Source organism: Pogoniulus pusillus, chromosome 15 (genome assembly GCF_015220805.1).
Source record: "Pogoniulus pusillus isolate bPogPus1 chromosome 15, bPogPus1.pri, whole genome shotgun sequence".
Lineage (NCBI taxonomy): Eukaryota > Metazoa > Chordata > Aves > Piciformes > Lybiidae > Pogoniulus > Pogoniulus pusillus.
This window is the reverse complement of record NC_087278.1, coordinates 17,646,935-17,663,583: the sequence shown is the minus strand read 5'-3', so window position 1 is coordinate 17,663,583 and position 16,649 is coordinate 17,646,935. Positions and strand designations below refer to the sequence as shown.

The 16,649-nt window shown below is 44.4% G+C and overlaps 1 protein-coding gene across 6 annotated transcripts in view; it reads left to right on the top strand.

The window, feature by feature from the left end:
* Positions 1-16,649, top strand: part of PDE3A (phosphodiesterase 3A) — a 248,606-nt gene that overhangs the window by 76,542 nt on the left and 155,415 nt on the right. The window contains exon 2 of one of the 6 annotated variants that reach the window (XM_064155559.1): positions 4,731-4,886. The exons of 4 other annotated variants lie outside the window; for them this stretch is intronic. The gene's annotated coding sequence lies outside the window, so the exon portion shown is untranslated. Of the gene's footprint in view, positions 1-4,706; positions 4,887-16,649 lie in introns of all 6 variants that reach the window. One more of the 6 variants, XM_064155558.1, reaches the window with a different exon arrangement.

The following is a 16,649-nucleotide window of genomic DNA, read 5'->3' as shown; positions in this document are numbered from 1 at the left end:
TAATGAAAAACGTTAGATGGGGGGAGTGTGGCCATTTGAATGTTTTGATGAGTGGGGTGGCAGTATTTAGATCCAGGATCTCATGGTGCTTTGTGTAATAACTACCTGCAAGACCATGGATATGCCTCCTAACTTGGCTCCCTCTCTTGCTTTGAAAGAGGGCTCTCCTTTCTCCTCATGCTGAAGTGCAGTGGGCAGGGGAGGAGAGGGTAGGAAGTGTAATTCACGGTGTTTGGTTTTCAAATGGTTTGCAGTTTTCATTTGTTTGCTGTTTATTCCTTTGCCTATAGAATCTTAGATGCAGAAGTCACTAAATGCAAACAAACAGGTTGATCTTCAGACAGCTTGTGGCAATTGCAGTTTACTTTGGAGAAGCAGCTTTGACGGCAGTGTTGTACAACAGACGTCGCCCTACGCGAGGAAAGATTAATGCTTGGTAAACTTACATGGCTGCCACGGAGGGCAAATGTTCCTGAGTCATTCCCATTCCTGTCAAAATAATCTAGAGTTTTGAACATTGCCACAGACTGAAGAAATGCAGTCCTGTGCTGTGTGATCTGCAGTTCAGCATTGTGGTTGAGGTCAGTGGCTCAGCTCGTTTGAATGTCACGACAAATGCCGTAGGGGCTTTCAGAGCAGGGGATTCAATTTGTCAAGTATTTGGCAGATTGTGTTAAATTTCACCTTCACTTCCTGAAAAGCCACTGTCTTTGGATTATATAAAACAGTTCTCAAAGAACCTGGAGCAGAGCTGGATGGACGTAGGATAGGATGAGTAGGTTGTGGAGTCTGATCTCTTCCTGAAGGAAACCAAATCCTGTCTTGCCCAGAGCTTAAGTTTTCTCTCTTATTCCTTGCCTTTGCCACTCTTCTGGAGAGAAGCGAGAAGCCTGTTGGCCCATGGAACAAGAGGGGCACATTGCATCCTTTATAACCTCTGAAACAGAAAAGAAAGGGGGGAGTGACAAATAGGCAGGGAGATGCTTACACTCCAGAGGCTCATTTTTTCTCGAGTGCAAGTGAAGAGGATCTGTTTCGTGTCCCAGTAATCCCTGCCACCTGCACAGCCCTGAAAAGGCAGATTTACACCATCGTGCCAGTCGGCACAGATAGTAGAGTATCAACAGACACTTCCATGTATTCTGTGTCGAGGATCAGAAGGGAAAACAGACATTTTAGAAGTCAGTGTCTGTTTGCAGCGCTCTCTTATCATGCCCCATTAGGAGCGTCTGTTTACAAACAGAGGGGAATTTGTTCCTTCCTCTTTTTGAAAGTTTTCTCTTCTGAAGAGTAGTCTGGCTACATAGGGCAGAAAGAGGAACAGCCCTGCCAGGATCTGTTGCTATAAATCATTTACTTGAGATAAAATTTCGATAAGCATTATGGAGAAATCACTGTTTTATTATTACACTCAATGTGAGCTGGCGTTGTGTGTTTATTGCTCCTGCAGTTAAAGTTTATGGAAGTTCCTCACAGGGATGCCCTTGAATCTGAGGCTTAATGACTGCTCCCTCTCTACTGGTCCTGTGTCTTCTGACCGAGGCAGCTCGGGTTCATTTACTTTTTATCGTGTGAGTGCAACCTGCACGTTGTCACAGTTGGAATCTGATGCTACCGAAAATCCACAACCTTAAAAGCCAAAACATTCTAACCCAATGTCACACTGTAAAGTGCAGGAGAAGAATTTGGAAGCTCTGTGTTGAGAAGTGGTTTGAGGTTATTCAGTTAATTTAAATACGCCTATTAAAAAACCCCAAACAAACACACACCAAAAAAAACAACAAAAACCCCCAACAACAATAACAAAGCCCAACAGAAAGCCTTCAGGGCTTGTGTGTGTCAAGGACTCTTCACATGTGTCCCTCACAGGACTAAGGGCTGGCAGTTTTGGTTTAGGTTGATGTTTTTCTCTTCCAAGTCAAAAGGAAGATCTTGAATGTAGTTCTGAGATTGATGCTGCTGAGTACTGTCAAGAGAGAATCTTAGGCTTGCAAGCACTAAAAATTGAATAAAAGAAACAATTTTCATCTTCTTGGGTTATACTTTGAGACCATAGAGTTCCAGACTTGAGTTTTCCTGGAGTGGTGATTGTTCATAAAGTGGGCATGCCTGTGTGAGACCTATCTGCATCCATACAAGATGGAAGATGCCTCTTTGCCAATAGCAGCAGATGAGGAAATCGAGAGTTTTAAACCAGATTGCATCCTGTTTCATTCGTATCAAACAAGGTTCATAAATCTGAGGGAAGCCTAAAAAATGTGAAGTAACTTGGAAGTTTTCCATTGTGAAACAGCCGCAAAAGGGATGTGAAGGCTGGCATCTCTGTCTAGATATGGTGAAGGCTGGCATCTCTGGATATGAAGAACGCTGGCATCTTGGCATGTTTAGCTGGCAGAGTTCCCTTCCCAATCTTCTCTCACGAGGTTTGCTTGGAATACTGTGGTTCTAGTCTGCTTTTATTCTGGATTATGTTTTAATATTGTCAGGACAGAAGAATTAAAACTCTTTTGCTGCTCATGTTGTTTTTTATGGGGCACACCAAGTCATTGTCTGTGCCAAGCACATGGTGTACACCTTGTACGCTAGTAAGAATCATTAACTTGCCAGCCTTGTAAAAAAGGTTATCTTCAACACATATAGGTGAGCAGTTGTGATGGTTTGGGGGTTACCCCGCCCCCCCACACTTTTGTATTTGCCCCAGCTAACTCAGACGGACCCTGGGAATATAGATGAAGCAATTTATTTACAGCTAGCAGAATTTACAAGCAGCTATTTACAATATATACAGTTATATACAATTATATACAGTTATATACAAAGGATAAACAATACAAAAGCACAACTCCCCTCCCAGAAACCTGAGTCCCCAGGAGGGGCTCTCAAACCACCCCAACACCTCCCCCCGGCCCTCTCAACCTTACCCCAGTTCTCAGGAAGAAGAGAGGTGCAGCCAAGAGGTTAGGGAGCAAGGTTAGTAGGAGCAGGGTTAATGAGATGTGACCAGGTCCAAGGCAAAAGCAAGAGTGAGAGACAAAATGGAGAAAAAGTCTTTCTTCTTCCCAGAGTTCTCAGCGTAACTGTGAGAGAAGTAGACACAATTGTTTTTCATTTCACTGCCCGTTATCTAGTTCTGTTACCAAAACATTCCAGCTTGCTTCAAACTAGCACAGCAGTCAGAAGGATGGAAACACTGTAAAAGAATGTTTGAAGTAGGTCATTGGTAATCCTTTTTATGGGCATGATCGAGTAAAACGCTGACTGCTTTGGCCTTGAACCAGAAGAGCTCTTTACTGTGAATATTGAGCCCAAAAGTAAAAAGTGAAGACCTGCAGTAATTTCAGTGAGATTTGTTCCTTGATTAGCATTTGAACACCTGCTGGTGTGGCTTTGTGGAACATGTCCCCTCCCCTCTTGGATAGAGCCCATGGAGATGTAGGAAGGGAAATGGCAGGTCCCTCCTCAGCTCTTAACTCTGTTGGTCTTTCCAGTGTTTGCCTGTCTTCTGTTTTGCGCATCCTAAACAGACTTCATGCTTGGTCCCCATGTTCTAACTCAAATAAATCAGTCCTGGAGGTGGGGGAACAGTTTGATGTTTGCAGATGGGGGACTCATTCCTCCATGCAGTTATGCTTCACTGAAGTGCCACAGAAGCTTAACCTGATCCAGATGCTAACATGCTCCTGGTTGGTAAGGCGACCTTCCTGTGTGCTCAGTCTGTACTAAAGTTACTCAGAGGCTTTCTCAACTGCATTCCTGTCATTTGAGACTAGAGAGAAAACAGTTTATAAACACAGGAGCCTGATCTTTTAGATTTAGCTGCAGAATCACAGAACCTTAGAGGATGGAAAGGATCTCCAGAGATTGAGTCCAACCCCATTGCCAAGGCAGGGATTTTGCCACTTGTTCTTCCTGGGAAAATAAACTACTTTGCCATAATTGGTATTCAGCTCATTGAAAAGAAATGGTGTAGATTTCCATGGTGGGCTTGTCTGTTGGTTTGTTAGAATGGCATATGATTTGTATTACTGTGCATATAAGTAATGAAAAACTAAGCATGGAGTTTCTTACTTAGGAACAAATGGACTCAGAAATATCCAGAGGATTGGAAGTGCAATGGGAGACAAAGAAACAAAGAGAGTAGGGTATGATGAAAAAGGTCCTTCCTGTTTTCATAATCTCATTATTTGTTCAGTAATGGAAAGATGATGTGTGTAAGTTTCCCAGAAAGTCTCCAGCTTCCTCATAGACTTTCTGTGAGGTAACTCACAGACTTGTCAAAATCTGACCTATTTTCACATTGCTGTTTCTTCTCAGTAAAAAATGTTATTTAGCTTTGAAACCTGAGGAATTGAGCGGAAAAAAAAGTTAAACTTGCTGGTTTCATTTCTTGTGTAAAATAAGCCCATCATGGACAATGTGATCTCATGTTTGTATGTAAACCAGACATAAGAAGCAATTACAACTTAGTGACTTCTTTTTCAGGGAAGAATTTTAGCCAACCAAAGAGTTTGATGACTTAAAAAGAGAAATTACTTGGTTTGGGGTAGTTCCTCATGGCTTAGCGACAGTAATTAGTAATATGGAGGGAAAGTACAAAGTGTCCTAACTCTAAAGCTGCAGTTTTCTGAGAGAAGACAGAAGGACTCAACTGAAAGGACTACATCGCTTAGTGAGCAACTGGTAATTTATCTAAGTTTTCTCCTCAGTAACTGTTTGATCCTTTTCCATAGCCATGAGCTGGCACCCTTAGGTCTGACTGCACAACAGATTTTCAACATGCTGAACACAACACACGGCCGGGTGCAGAGCTGGCAGCCTATAGCTGGGATTCTGCTGGCAAGCAAGGCTAACAACAGTTTCCACTGCAAAATGTGGGCAAAGCAAAGGTGAGAAAAAGATTATGTTGCTGCTGGAAGTTTCTGGAGTTGAGTGTTTAACTCCCGTGGTTAGGCTTGTGTTCCTCCATTTGAAGTAGAGAGTTGATGGTAATAATATGGATGGATTTATCGCAGAATCCCTCAGGTGGGAAAAGATCTCTGGGATCATCAAGTCCAGCCATTAATGCTGCTCTACAAAGTTCACCCCTAAACCGTGCTAGGATTAGAATCAACTGCTGAGGTATTGTTCTGGTGCTTATAACCACTACATACAGGCACTTAGTGCCATGGTCTAGGTGACTGGATGATCTTGGAAGTCTCTTCCAACCTGCTTGATTCTGTGTTATTAGGTGTCTGGACTAGATGTCCTGCCTTCCAATCTGTTTTATTCTGTGATCCTTTGAGTCATTAACTGCTTGTATTTTAGGAACAAGTTCCTTACTGTGCAGGTAGTGGAACACTGCAACAGGTTGCTCAGGGAAGTAGTTGAGGCCTCATCCCTAGAGATCTTCCAGGTGAGGCTTGACAGGGCTCTGGACAAGCCAATCTAGTTGAGGATGCCCCTGCTTACTGCAGAGGTGGTTGGACTAGATGACATCCAGACCATTCTGCAACTCTACAAAGCTATGGGACCTTTGCAAGCAGTAAAGTCTTTGGTTGGCTTCTTGAAAACAAAAGATAATAGGCCTGTTTGCTGGTAGCTTTCTTACAGTGGAGCACTTAAAATCTGTGTGCCTCCTCTGTTAGTAGCTGTATACTGTAAGTGTAACTACTTGGTGACCTGTTAGTTATGTTTCAGTGGGTCAGTGGGGGCTCTCCTCTTTTCAGAGCTTCGACCGACTCACTAGGTAGTGTCAGCTTTAGCCTGCCGAGGGAATGTGTGCCTCTTGCGTTGAAGAGTAGCACAGAGGGAACGTGCTGCAGGTGTCTGGGTCGGAAAGCGTGCTAACAAAAGCTTCTCTGTTTATTGCAGGCTCTAGAAGAGGTAGTTTGAGAGTGTATCCTCCAGAGCAGGCTGCAGCTCGGCACAGAATGCAAAGAAGGGAATGTAGAATGAAAGCAGACAATGTTCAACGAGGTTCTCTTTGTTCTAATGACAACTGAAACAGCAGTCAATGGTTTTGTTTCGTCCATGACTAAAATACATACTCTTAGGGCTGTCTTCTAAACATGTGATATGAGGGAGTCTGAATGCTACATCTGATACATCCAGAGGCTCAAAAAGGCAGAGCTGCTAATTGGTTTTGCATGTGTTTGGTTTGTTTTTTTTCTGGAAGGCAGGGCTGAAATAGCTCCTTTACCTCTTTGTATGTAGTTTAAATGTGCTTAAGTGGGTCTTGCCAGTGATTCTGCAGCATGTTATGCAAGGTGGGAGAGGCAGTTGTATGAATTAAGGCTTAAATGAAGAGCAGGCATAAGAGAGAGATTCTTGTTATCATGACAAGTACTTCTTACAAATGGACTTCATCGATGTCCAGTAATAAGTTCTGGGGCCTTTCCTGCACCCAGAATTGATGCTGTGCTGTGACTTGATGTCAGGAAAACATAACTGTGAGAGTGACAGAGGACTGAAGCCAGATGCCCAGGGAGGTTGTGGAGTCTCCCTCTCTGAAGGCATTCAAGAACTGTCTGGATGCGTTCCAGTGATCTGCTGTAGGTGCTCCTGCTCTGGCAGGGGGGCCGGACCAGATGATCTTTTGAGGTCCCTTCCAGCCCCTGACATTCTATGATTCAATGATAACAGGAGAAGTAGCTAGCAGCTTACAGTAGGATTTGTGGACAGTAAAGCTGTCCTACATCATGATTTCCTGGGAGTGATGCCTTCTCCTGTCTTTCCTCTGCACTTTGATCTGAATTGAAATGAAATCAGACGTGTGAGATCTGCATTGTTTTCTCTAGACTCTGAAAGCTATTCCATAAATTCTCCCAGTGGTATTTTGTGTCTGAAACCTCTCAACTGTGCTGTAGCCTCTGGCTTGTGTGCCCATTTCAGCAAGAACATACGTATTCCCCAAAGAAAAGTGTGAAGAAAGCCCTCTGTATCTCCAAGTATCTGGTGAGGCTGCGAGGAGCAGCTGACCACAAGTTCTCAGCAGGCTGGATAGATGATGTGCGAACTACAGATTTGAGTTACTGTTGCTTCATGTCGCACAAGTGGAGGTCTGGCAGACTGAATGCCCAAGAGCACAAACTGGACATACTGAGATTTGATCGACACTTGGTATCTTGTTCTTTGTTACCACGAGGATCCTTGTCTTCATGACAGAGTCACGTTGTTTGGTTCGTGTAAATGAAAACTCTTGTGGTGTGTGAGCTGTAGCATCTTTCCCCTCTGCCTGTAGCTAGAAATAGAATCGTGGCATCTCGCTCTGTGCATCATTCATACAGTACATCTCCTTTCTATGTCACACACCTCCCCCCATGCACACTTTTTTGTTAGGCACTCTGACAGTGCTCAGGAGCAGATACGTTTTTGCATTTGAGAGCAGTGATGTTGCAGGACACCAGTGGGGTGTGCAGTAATGACCAATCAAATGTGGTTCAGAGCTATAAGCTATCCCAATTTCAGTAAAACCCTGCTCACCCGTGGGAGTGACTTACAGACAGATCTGATGGTGACTTTGAGGGGGCTGCTTATTTCTGTTTTTCCCTCCAGTGCTCGGTACGTTTTCCTGAAGGTGTGGTAGATAATACAGAAGACCAATGACTGTGTGGTGTTGTCGTCTTCAAATCAAGTATTTGTGAGGAAACGGTGATACTAGCTTTTGTCTCATGCAGTCAGAGCACAAATAGGTTCATGTGATTCCCGTGCACTTGGGTGAGATTTCAGTAGCTGAGAACTGAATTTGCTGGGGGGTTGTATCCAGTTGCATCCTGAGGCATCTCTCCGTTGACCAAACAAAAGGGTCTATAATTTCCTTGGTTACCCATCAGCTGCTCCATATCCAGCAGAAATGATCACTAGCAGTCTGCTGTCATTGCTCCAAGTGAGACATGAAATGCCTCTGACTCCTCTTTTTGTGAGTAGTGGTTTTGGTAGGTGTTCCTTCCCCTGTGGTTCACACTGACACTGATTACCCAGCTGCGACTGGCTAGGTTTAGACTAGATACTAGAAAAAACACTTCACAGCAAGAGTGCTCGGGCACTGGAGTGGGCTGCCCGGGGAGGTGACTGAGTCATCAACCCTGCATGTGTTTAAAGGTCGTTTGGATGTGGTGCTTGGGGATGTGGTTTAGGGTGAACCTTGTAGAGTAGGGCTATTCATTTGGCCTTGCTGATCTTGAGGGTCTTTTCCAGCATGAGTGTTTCTGTGATGAGGGGGCTGGACCGGATCATCTCTCAAGGTCTCTGTGATGTTTTTGTACAGGCAAACTACTGGTGCTCAAATAGAGTGGGAGCACTGTGTATAGCTAGAGTACTTATGTACAAAGTACAGCGATGCAGAGGCACACAGAATCACAGAATGTTAGGGCTTGGAAGGGAACTCGATAGGTCATCTAATAAAACCCCTCTGCCAGGGTAGCATCAACTAGAGGAGGCCATGCAGGAACACATGTAGGTGGGTTTGGAATGTCTCCAGAGAAGGAGACTCCACAACCTGTGTGGGCAGCCTGTTCCAGGGCTCCATCACTCTTGCAGTGGAAATGTTTTTCCTTATGTTCACATGGAACCTTCTCTGCTCCAGCTTGCACCCATTGCCCTTTGTCCTGTCATTGGATACCACTGAGCAGAGCCTGGAGCTATCCTCTCGACACTGTCCTGCGCATCTTTATAAGCATGAATGAGGTCAGCCTTCAGGCTCCTCTTCTCCAGGCTAAAGAGCCCCAGCTCCCTCAGCCTTTCCCCCTAAGGATCATAGAGTCAACCGGGTTGGAAGAGACCTCCAGGATCATCCAGTGCAACCTAGCACCCAGCCCTATCCAGTCAACTAGACCATGGCACTAAGTGCCTCATCCAGTCTTTTTTGAACATCTCCAGGGATGGTGACTCCACCACATCCCTGGACAGCCCATTCCAATGGCAAATCACTCTCTCTGTGAAGAACAAATTCCAACCCCTTCATCATCTTCGTGGTTCTGCTCTGCACTCTTTCAGATGGTTCCTTGAGGTCCTTCTTGAACTGAATGGCGTGGAACTGGACACAGTATTACAGATGTGGCCTTACCAGGGCAGAGTAGAGAGGAAGGAGAACCATCCAAGGGTGCCATTGGCCTTTGTGGCCGTGGGTACATTGCTGGCTCATGCTCATCCTTCTGTCCCCCAGGACCCTCAGATCCTTTTCCCCTTCACTGCTCTCCAACAGATCATTCCCAAAACTGGGCTCGTCTGAAGGGTTGTTCTTTCCCAGGTGCAAGACTCAACACTTGTCCTTGTTGTCTACACTTCCAAGACTAAAAGGTGAAAATCTTATTCAATCATGAGGTCTACACCTTTAAGGAATATGAACAGGAGTTGGTTTTAACCAGTGGGCTAGAGCCAGATGAGTCCCAGGCTGTTCTGCTGCATCTGTTCTGCTGTATGACAGATGTGGCTTTGGCTAGTGTGGTGCGACTTTGATACACGATCTAGACACTACTTTTCAGTGCAGAATGTTTTTCTCTGCTGGGGTATATGGGGAAAAGTAATTTCTGTCTTGTTAAGTACTTGTAGCCTTGTAACTGAAAAAAACCCAACAACTTTCACTTTCCCAAAGAATCTTCCTTTTAGCTATCAGCATTTGTAGTTAGTCTCCCTCCCCCATGATAGCTGCAAAGTAACTTAAGTGTGGTTTCTAAGCAGATATACTTAGGAAAAAAAATGGCCAGAAGTGAGATAGTAAAAGATAGTTGCTGTTTTGTTATGAGTTTATTGGACAGCATCATCCTCCCTTCCCTCACCCTTGTTTGTCAGCTGAAAACCTCTTCAGGTCTTGTTTTGGGGAGCTAGTGAAGGAGACAAAGAAAAGCTGTCTGCATCTGGTTTCCTTTTTTAGCAGGAAATCCATGTGAATATACATGTAAACCAGCAGCTGCTCTACTGAAGCAAGGTCTTGACACACAGATACCTTAATGACATACAAAGACTAGTAGATATTACACACAGAGAAATGCCTCCTCCTCAGGGCCTAGCGGGGAAAAATAATCCTGCTCATTACCATGGTCACTGTTTATAGTGATGGCATTTGCCAAAAGGTCACCAGACCACATTTCCTTCAGCTTGATGCTGCAAAGCCTTCTCTAGCTTTAAACCTCTGTTAAGGTTTTGCTCCCAAAAGATCAGAGGGGAAGGATTGGTTGGTATCTTTTCTAACAGTTGTCAAAGCCAATGACAGAACTTCATTTTTTTTGGTGATGTAGAATCCTAATCTGAGCACATGCTTTATTCTTTAGAGGAAACCATTGTGGTAACTTGCTGGCAAATCCCTACTCTAAGGCAATTCGCAGAGTACTCTTAGGACTTTTGCTAACCCAAAGGAAACCACAAGCCAGTCTGTCTTGGGTAGTTCTGTGATTTTTCTCATACCAGCAGCTAATGCCTTTTAAAAGCTCTTCCTGTGATGCTACAGCTACTTCACTTGGGCAGAGTGGTGCTTGCAGACCAAGTATCCGTGCTGGCTTATGTGAGAAGCCAGTTTCTGTAGATACTTTCTGCTGTATTGGAAAGTTACCTGATCCTTGGCTTTCCATCTCCCTTGGTAAACTGACAGGTCACATTGGTTCCTTTTTTAGTTGTCTTTACATAGACTTGAGAACTGGTGTCATTTCCAGAGGTTCTGAAGCTGCAGCTTCTTCCACCCCCCAACATTATTCCATTCAGCAACACTTAAACTATTTAAAACAAAGCTTCTTGTGCTTTCTTCCACAGTGGTATGAAGCTGTCCTGTTTAATAGAGACCCTCAAATACATGACCAGTGCAGATCGCTGGACCTTATTGCTTAATACCAGATGTTTTCCAGATGGCTTTGGTCTGTTCAGTTTTCACATTAAGGGGTGATTTGAACTGCATTTTGCAGAGTTTGTGTGTGCAGGCGATTGTAGCTGTGGTAGGAAGATGAACCACATGGTTTGGTTAATGGAGCTGCTCTGTGTCAGGCAGAGATGGAACACCTAGGAGATGCACCCGCTCCTGTGCAGCTAAAAGAAAGCAACTCTTGACTTGTAAAATGATTGCTGAATTTTATTCTTCCTCTTTAGTTCCAGCTCCAAGGGTAGCTGTATTTAATTTGAGGACTTACTTCCATTCTTAGCTTTCTCAGACAGGTATCTCCATCTCCCTTGTTGCCTGGAATACACAAATGGCTTCACTTTGATTAAGTAGCAGTCCTGGTTCTGGAGTTTTGCTGGTTTTCATGTTGCTCAGTGCTCAGGAAAGGTGGATTGTTTAACTGTTTTATGCTCAGCTTGAAGGCAGGGGAAAACCTCACCATCTTCTTCCTTTGTCTGTTTTCTACTCTCTCCCAGAAGAGTGTTTTTTCTGCATACAGACTGCATTTCACAATCACAGAATCCGTTTTCCAGATGTTCAAAGCATCTTTTCCAATGTCTGTTAGCAAAAAAGCAGTGCAGTTTGGAGGGCGTGTTATAAAGAGATTCACCTTAACTTGTCTACAGATCACTCTGTCTGCACACAAGCAAGCCAGCTTTTCTTGTAAAAAGGAATTTACTTCTTTCTTAACTGAGTTCTAGTATTGCCTGCCAGTGGAGAAGCTGCATGATCCAGGATGCTGGGTGGCATCACCAAAGGCATCTCTAGCAAAGATGAAGTCATTGTCCCACTCTACTCAGTGCGAGTCAGGCCACATCTGGAGCACAGTGTGCAGTTTTGGTCCCTATTACACACAAAAAAGAAAAGATATTAAGAGGCTGGAAAGTGTCCAGAGAAGGGCCGCAAGAATGATTAGAGAATTGGAGGACCCCTCATATGAGGACAGACTGAGAGAACTGGGTTTGTTCAGCCTTGAGAAGAGGTGTAGGGGAGACCTTATTACTGCATACCAGGATGATGGAGACTCCTTTTTCACAGTGGGTCCCATGGACAAGACAAGGGGGGAAGGGTACACATTACTGCTGGGGAGGCTTGGATTAGAATCCAAAAGAAAATGTTTCCCCGCGAGACAAGTTAGAGATTGGAATCATCTCCCAAGGGAAGTAGTGGATTCCCCCACATGGGCCAGTTTTAAGACTCAGCTTGACAGGGTGCTCAGCCAGCTCATGGAAACTACACTATCACCTAGGAGGGCTGGACCAGGTGATCCTTGAGGCCCTTTCCAACCTGGCATTCTGTGATGCACTCTGTTATAGAGAGTAAAAGCAGTTTTGACAGATGCATGGACTATTAGATAAAGTGCTGCAGTGAAGGGCAGTGGAAGTGACTTTGCAGCTGATGCTGCTCTTGTGCAGAAATGTGAGGCTCTGTTGGTAACAACATAGAGACAAATACATTTCTCAAGAGAACAGAAGTTGCTGCCTCCTTTCTTTACTCATTTGTGGTGATGTTCATTGTTTGTTTGGTTTGAGATTCTGCTCCTAATTGCAGTACAGCTCTCTTGGACAAAATGCCTAGAAACTGAGTTTCTGAAACCATGATTTTCAAAGTACTTAACTGGCTGTGGTTTCATAGGCACTTTATTAAGTTCAGGGGACTGTTCATGGAGGAATACTGCTTCCTCACCATTTTTCTCTGCCTTATGTCAGTGCTGCTGTTAAACCAGTTGCGCAGTAAGCTGTCAGAAACTGGCCTTACTGAATGCATCAGATGATTTTTTTTCCCCCTCCTTTGATGAGCTTAATCTTTGTCACCAGCCTGGAACTGAACCAGATTTATATATACTCACAAGCCAGCATATGCATCAATTTGGGCACATTTCATCATTAAAGTGTCAGCAGGCTCTGCTTGTTGATAGGCAACATCAGTGTTTAGTGACAGACCACTGACTCTCTCCCATTGCCCTTATTAAAGGCTTGATTCTGCCTTTTTTTTGTGTGTGTGGTGTTAAGAAATGAATCTGACAGTCCTTCAAGGAGATATTTTTGTGTAGATCCTTTTAACAGTTTGGCTTTCATTGTGGCTCTACAGAGTTTCATGTTGGCAGAGTGGAAAGGAGAGCTGATAAACTGAAGTGTGAAGGCTGAACTGAGCATTAGGAGTCACAGAATCACAGAATCTTAGAGGTTGGAAGGGGCCTTGGAAGATCATCCAGTGCAACCCCCCTGCCAGAGCAGGATCACCTAGTGTAGGTCACACAGGAATGCATCCAAGAGGGTTTGGGATGTCTTCAGAAAAGGAGACTCCACAGCCTTTCTGGGCAGCCTGCTCCAGTGTTTTGTCACCCTTACAGTGAAAAAGTTTTCCCTTATGTTCATGTGGAACCTCCTCTGCTCCAGCTTGTACCCACTGCCTCTTGTCCTATCACCGAGCTTATCGTCCTGACACTGCCCTTCACATCCTCATAAACATGCTTGATAAACAAGCTTTTCCAAGCTTCAAGAGCCCCAGCTCCCTCAGCCTTTCCCTATAAGGGAGATGTTCCAGCCCCTTCATCATCTTTGTGGCTCTGAGCTGGACTTTTTCAAGCAATTTCCTGAGGTCCTTCTTGACTTAGCCTTGGAAACTCCCGTTGGAATCTAGACAGGAGATATCCTAAGGAAGTGAATGAAGAAGCGTGAATTAAGCATGCGAGATGAGATGGTTTATGGTCTCCCTGTTTACTGTGCTAGAGAGAGCACTTGAGCGTTCATGTACTCAAGACTGATTTGCCATGTCATGACTCAGTTACTGCACTGGAACTTGGCTCAGTGGTTGCAGGAAACTGTCCTGTTTCTATTTTAGCAAGACCAGAAAGTCATCTAGATGTCACTGCTGTATTTAGAAGTGGGTGGCCAAGGGAAGACAAACTTTTTCTGGTTCAGTTCACTAATAGTACAGAGCATTTATAATTGGGAGCAAAAATTGGGAACCTGTACTCCTGCTGCAGCCAGAGAGTGTCTGCTTCAGCTGGGCTCCTGGGGAGACCCCTGTGTTCCCAGGTGGCAGTCTGCTGAGAGGTAGACCCGTGCCAAGCCAAAAGATTAAGTGGAAGCAGCTGTGAAACTCTGTTCTGTCAGCCACTTCTGCCAGTCAGTCAGCTCGAGGGGCTCCCACCACAGTGTCTGCATATGGAGAACCGTGCAAGACAAGGGAAGCAAGCTCAGTTTTTGCTTCTCCAGGCATGTTTCTTCATTATTTCTCCTTGAATATATAAAGAGAGGTTAAAATAAACAAAGACTAGGACTTGAGCGACTGCCCCTCGGTGTGTGCTGCATGCTCTTCCTTTTTCAGGGCACAGAAGATTTTGACTGCCTTTCTAAGTAGGACCCATAGATGATGATGCTTTACCCTAAAACTTTTTCAACCTCTGAGACACTGAGATGTGACCCAAATGCAGCCAAATTCTGAAGAAAAAGGCAAATACAGACCGAGACATAGGCTGGAGCCTCCCTTGTTGAGCAGCTTTGCTTCCTGCACTCAGAAAAAGCCACGATTGCCACATGCCACTTGACTTTGATTCTCGTTGCTTTGACCAGCTTAAAATAAAATCCCCTCACTACACAGAAGATACTCTTCTGAGCGCAAACCTGTTCATAGCCACTGCTTGCATGATGGCTTGAATATTCCAGGTGAAGATATTCAGGACACCCACCTGGAGTGGTTAGAAAGTATTTTTAGGTATTCACATTAGGCCTCGGGAGAGAGTCCCAACTGCATTAAGAGCTGTTAAATACACTGGCTGTTAGTTAATCATCTTTTAAAATTGTGCTAATTCTGATTTTTGGGCTTTTTTACCTGCAGAGATAGAAGTAGGGCTTTATTTGGTCAAGGGAATTAAGCTGGAAAGTTAGAGTTGAGTTGTGGTTTGCCTGAAAGAATCTTGATAATGGGGAGCTACCACAATTTGACTCTGCCTCTTTATGAATTCTATTCAGGTGTGGCTTTATTTGGTGTAAAATAGCAACAAAAGCACATAGCAAAAATAAAACCAACAAAAACCGCACAGCCCTGAGCTGCTTTTCACTTGGAGCTGACTAGAAATTGACTGCAGCTGTGTCTTTTATCTGACTGACAGCTTTAAGTTTAGCAGTGAAGGAGGCTCTGCAGTTGTTTTAAGCTGTGACTTGGTGGATGTGTTTGTTTAAAAGAAAGACTCAAAAATTCTACTACATAGTATATCCTAAGTCAACCAGAGTGGTGTTCCCTGTGATTCTTAGAACAGAACCAAACCAAAGGACCAAAACCATGCAGTGCTCTGCTAGAACCTGTTCTGTTTTCTTGCTGGGGCTGTGCATTTAGTAGATTTCAGTCTTCAATGCCTGCTTGGTGTTTTCTTATGTGCTTTTTTTTTTCCTTTCATGAAGAATGGAAAATAATCCCAGTGCATAAAAAAATGTGTACAAAAATAAATATGGTTTATGCTTTAAAGTATTGCTCTGTGAAAATCAGATCAGGAAACCTTTGGGTAAGTGAAGCAGCTCTGTTTTTTTGGGAGGATACCTAGCTGTTAAGCGACACAGACATGTCCGTGGGTGACAGGCAGTGATATATAAGAGAGTAGTATCACATGGCACTCTTCTATGGGGGATGTGAGAATGCTTAGAATGTTTTTAAGAATTATGTATTAAAATAGTGCTTTTTGTGGAAGTAGACATCAACTCACCATTGTGTGACTAAAGTACAACTTCGGAATGGACGAAAGTATTGTACATTATTTTATGTCTTCCCTATAAAGAATGAGACTTCCCAGTCTGTGCCTGATACCCCTGCAAACTTGTGAGTAACGTTGCACCTTAGGGAAAACCTGCACATAAGAGTTTTGCATTGTATAGCTAGAGGCTGAGTGGTGCTATGAATGTGCCAGAGGGACAAGATTCTCCCCCAGAAACACCTGCACCAGCTGGAAAGGTGGGCCACAAGTGAACCTCATGAAGCTCAACAAGACCAAATTAGGGTCCTGCACCTGGGCCACAACAATCCTCATAATCAGTACCAGCTGGGGGATGTGGTGATAAAAAGCAGCCCTGTGGAAAAGGACAAAAGTTCTGGTGGATGAGAAGCTGGAGGTGAGCAGCTCTGGCACTTGCAGCCCAGAAGGCCAGTGGCATCCTGGGCTGCATTAAAAGGGGCATGGTCAGCAGATCGAGAGAGGTGATTCTGCCACTTTGCTCTGCTCTGGCAAGACTTCATCTAGAGGGCTCAACACAGGAAGGGCATGGGCCTAATGAACTGGATTGAGGAGGAGGACCATGAGGACGGGACACCTCTCCTGTGAGGACAGGGTGAGTGAGCTGGGTTGTTCAGCCTGGAGAAGAGAAGACTCTGGGGAGCCCTGCAGCATCTGAAGGGGTATATGAAAAGGATGGTGAGGGACTGGTTTCAGAGGCCTGCAGTGATAGGATGAGGGGCAAAGGCTTGAAAGTAGAGAAGAAGAGATTTAGATTGGATGTTAGGAACAAGATCTTTACCATGGAGATGGTGGAACATTGGAACGGATTGCTCAGGGAGGTAGTTGAGGCTCCATGCCTGGAGATATTCAAGATATCTCAACAAGGCTCTGGGCAGCCTGATCTAATGGAGGATGTCTCTGCTAACTGCAGGGAGGTTGGACTGGACGACCTTTGAAGATTCCTTCCAACCAAAACCATTCTGTGATTCTGAGATGCTTTGGAGAGGCTACTGCAAGTAGGCGTTTTGAAGTGCATTCCTGTTTTCTTCTATCTTGGTGGTAACGTTTTGTCTTTGGGCAGTTATTTAAAATCCA